This window comes from Anomaloglossus baeobatrachus, unplaced genomic scaffold (assembly GCF_048569485.1).
Source record: "Anomaloglossus baeobatrachus isolate aAnoBae1 unplaced genomic scaffold, aAnoBae1.hap1 Scaffold_49, whole genome shotgun sequence".
NCBI classification, from domain to species: Eukaryota; Metazoa; Chordata; class Amphibia; order Anura; family Aromobatidae; genus Anomaloglossus; species Anomaloglossus baeobatrachus.
This window is the reverse complement of record NW_027444249.1, coordinates 324,256-328,846: the sequence shown is the minus strand read 5'-3', so window position 1 is coordinate 328,846 and position 4,591 is coordinate 324,256.

The following is a 4,591-nucleotide window of genomic DNA, read 5'->3' as shown; positions in this document are numbered from 1 at the left end:
ATATTTAATAAAATAAGTAGAAATCCACTAAAAGTTTTGTTTGGTTATCTTGCAATCCCGAGATAATCGTCTCCATGCTCCAAATTCATTTTAAAGAAATTTTTAAGGCATTTCGCGCATACATGAAATGAACACATTTTTCTCCAAAACTATAACAGATGCAAGCTTGTCCTGTTTGGTGGAGATAATATTTAATAAAATAAGTAGAAATCTACTAAAAGTTTCGTTTGTTTATATTGCCATCCTGAGATAATCGTCTCCATGCTCCAAATCCATTTTAAAGCCATTTCAAAGGCATTTTGCGCATACATGAAATGAACACATTTTTCTCCAAAACTATAACACATGCAAGCTTGTCCTGTTTGGTGGAGATGATATTTAATAAAATAAGTAGAAATCCACTAAAAGTTTTGTTTGGTTATCTTGCAATCCCGAGATAATCGTCTCCATGCTCCAAATCCATTTTAAAGCCATTTTTAAGGCATTTTGCGCATACATGAAATGAACACATTTTTCTCCAAAACTATAACACATGCAAGCTTGTCCTGTTTGGTGGAGATGATATTTAATAAAATAAGTAGAAATCCACTAAAAGTTTTGTTTGGTTATCTTGCAATCCCGAGATAATCGTCTCCATGCTCCAAATCCATTTTAAAGCCATTTTTAAGGCATTTTGCGCATACATGAAATGAACACATTTTTCTCCAAAACTATAACACATGCAAGCTTGTCCTGTTTGGTGGAGATGATATTTAATAAAATAAGTAGAAATCCACTAAAAGTTTTGTTTGGTTATCTTGCAATCCCGAGATAATCGTCTCCATGCTCCAAATCCATTTTAAAGCCATTTCAAAGGCATTTTGCGCATACATGAAATGAACACATTTTTCTCCAAAACTATAACACATGCAAGCTTGTCCTGTTTGGTGGAGATGATATTTAATAAAATAAGTAGAAATCCACTAAAAGTTTTGTTTGGTTATCTTGCAATCCCGAGATAATCGTCTCCATGCTCCAAATCCATTTTAAAGCCATTTTTAAGGCATTTCGCGCATACATGAAATGAACACATTTTTCTCCAAAACTATAACAGATGCAAGCTTGTCCTGTTTGGTGGAGATGATATTTAATAAAATAAGTAGAAATCCACTAAAAGTTTTGTTTGGTTATCTTGCAATCCCGAAATAATCGTCTCCATGCTCCAAATCCATTTTAAAGCCATTTTTAAGGCATTTCGCGCATACATGAAATGAACACATTTTTCTCCAAAACTATAACAGATGCAAGCTTGTCCTGTTTGGTGGAGATGATATTTAATAAAATAAGTAGAAATCCACTAAAAGTTTTGTTTGGTTATATTGCAATCCCGAGATAATCGTCTCCATGCTCCAAATCCATTTTAAAGCCATTTTTAAGGCATTTCGCGCATACATGAAATGAACACATTTTTCTCCAAAACTATAACAGATGCAAGCTTGTCCTGTTTGGTGGAGATGATATTTAATAAAATCAGTAGAAATCCACTAAAAGTTTTGTTTGGTTATCTTGCAATCCCGAGATAATCGTCTCCATGCTCCAAATCCATTTTAAAGCCATTTTTAAGGCATTTCGCGCATACATGAAATGAACACATTTTTCTCCAAAACTATAACAGATGCAAGCTTGTCCTGTTTGGTGGAGATAATATTTAATAAAATAAGTAGAAATCTACTAAAAGTTTCGTTTGTTTATATTGCCATCCTGAGATAATCGTCTCCATGCTCCAAATCCATTTTAAAGCCATTTCAAAGGCATTTTGCGCATACATGAAATGAACACATTTTTCTCCAAAACTATAACACATGCAAGCTTGTCCTGTTTGGTGGAGATGATATTTAATAAAATAAGTAGAAATCCACTAAAAGTTTTGTTTGGTTATCTTGCAATCCCGAGATAATCGTCTCCATGCTCCAAATCCATTTTAAAGCCATTTTTAAGGCATTTCGCGCATACATGAAATGAACACATTTTTCTCCAAAACTATAACAGATGCAAGCTTGTCCTGTTTGGTGGAGATGATATTTAATAAAATAAGTAGCAATCCACTAAAAGTTTTGTTTGGTTATCTTGCAATCCCGAGATAATCGTCTCCATGCTCCAAATCCATTTTAAAGCCATTTTTAAGGCATTTCGCGCATACATGAAATGAACACATTTTTCTCCAAAACTATAACAGATGCAAGCTTGCCCTGTTTGGTGGAGATGATATTTAATAAAATAAGTAGAAATCCACTAAAAGTTTTGTTTGGTTATCTTGCAATCCCGAGATAATCGTCTCCATGCTCCAAATCCATTTTAAAGCCATTTTTAAGGCATTTCGCGCATACATGAAATGAACACATTTTTCTCCAAAACTATAACAGATGCAAGCTTGTCCTGTTTGGTGGAGATGATATTTAATAAAATAAGTAGAAATCCACTAAAAGTTTTGTTTGGTTATCTTGCAATCCCGAGATAATCGTCTCCATGCTCCAAATCCATTTTAAAGCCATTTCAAAGGCATTTTGCGCATACATGAAATGAACACATTTTTCTCCAAAACTATAACACATGCAAGCTTGTCCTGTTTGGTGGAGATGATATTTAATAAAATAAGTAGAAATCCACTAAAAGTTTTGTTTGGTTATCTTGCAATCCCGAGATAATCGTCTCCATGCTCCAAATCCATTTTAAAGCCATTTTTAAGGCATTTCGCGCATACATGAAATGAACACATTTTTCTCCAAAACTATAACACATGCAAGCTTGTCCTGTTTGGTGGAGATGATATTTAATAAAATAAGTAGAAATCCACTAAAAGTTTTGTTTGGTTATCTTGCAATCCCGAGATAATCGTCTCCATGCTCCAAATCCATTTTAAAGCCATTTTTAAGGCATTTCGCGCATACATGAAATGAACACATTTTTCTCCAAAACTATAACAGATGCAAGCTTGTCCTGTTTGGTGGAGATGATATTTAATAAAATAAGTAGAAATCCACTAAAAGTTTTGTTTGGTTATCTTGCAATCCCGAGATAATCGTCTCCATGCTCCAAATCCATTTTAAAGCCATTTTTAAGGCATTTCGCGCATACATGAAATGAACACATTTTTCTCCAAAACTATAACAGATGCAAGCTTGTCCTGTTTGGTGGAGATGATATTTAAAAAATAAGTAGAAATCCACTAAAAGTTTTGTTTGGTTATCTTGCAATCCCAAGATAATCGTCTCCATGCTCCAAATCCATTTTAAAGCCATTTCAAAGGCATTTTGCGCATACATGAAATGAACACATTTTTCTCCAAAACTATAACAGATGCAAGCTTGTCCTGTTTGGTGGAGATGATATTTAATAAAATAAGTAGAAATCCACTAAAAGTTTTGTTTGGTTATATTGCAATCCCGAGATAATCGTCTCCATGCTCCAAATCCATTTTAAAGCCATTTTTAAGGCATTTCGCGCATACATGAAATGAACACATTTTTCTCCAAAACTATAACAGATGCAAGCTTGTCCTGTTTGGTGGAGATGATATTTAATAAAATAAGTAGAAATCCACTAAAAGTTTTGTTTGGTTATCTTGCAATCCCGAGATAATCGTCTCCATGCTCCAAATCCATTTTAAAGCCATTTTTAAGGCATTTCGCGCATACATGAAATGAACACATTTTTCTCCAAAACTATAACAGATGCAAGCTTGTCCTGTTTGGTGGAGATAATATTTAATAAAATAAGTAGAAATCTACTAAAAGTTTCGTTTGTTTATATTGCCATCCTGAGATAATCGTCTCCATGCTCCAAATCCATTTTAAAGCCATTTCAAAGGCATTTTGCGCATACATGAAATGAACACATTTTTCTCCAAAACTATAACACATGCAAGCTTGTCCTGTTTGGTGGAGATGATATTTAATAAAATAAGTAGAAATCCACTAAAAGTTTTGTTTGGTTATCTTGCAATCCCGAGATAATCGTCTCCATGCTCCAAATCCATTTTAAAGCCATTTTTAAGGCATTTCGCGCATACATGAAATGAACACATTTTTCTCCAAAACTATAACAGATGCAAGCTTGTCCTGTTTGGTGGAGATGATATTTAATAAAATAAGTAGAAATCCACTAAAAGTTTTGTTTGGTTATATTGCAATCCCGAGATAATCGTCTCCATGCTCCAAATCCATTTTAAAGCCATTTTTAAGGCATTTCGCGCATACATGAAATGAACACATTTTTCTCCAAAACTATAACAGATGCAAGCTTGTCCTGTTTGGTGGAGATGATATTTAATAAAATAAGTAGAAATCCACTAAAAGTTTTGTTTGGTTATCTTGCAATCCCGAGATAATCGTCTCCATGCTCCAAATCCATTTTAAAGCCATTTTTAAGGCATTTCGCGCATACATGAAATGAACACATTTTTCTCCAAAACTATAACAGATGCAAGCTTGTCCTGTTTGGTGGAGATAATATTTAATAAAATAAGTAGAAATCTACTAAAAGTTTCGTTTGTTTATATTGCCATCCTGAGATAATCGTCTCCATGCTCCAAATCCATTTTAAAGCCATTTCA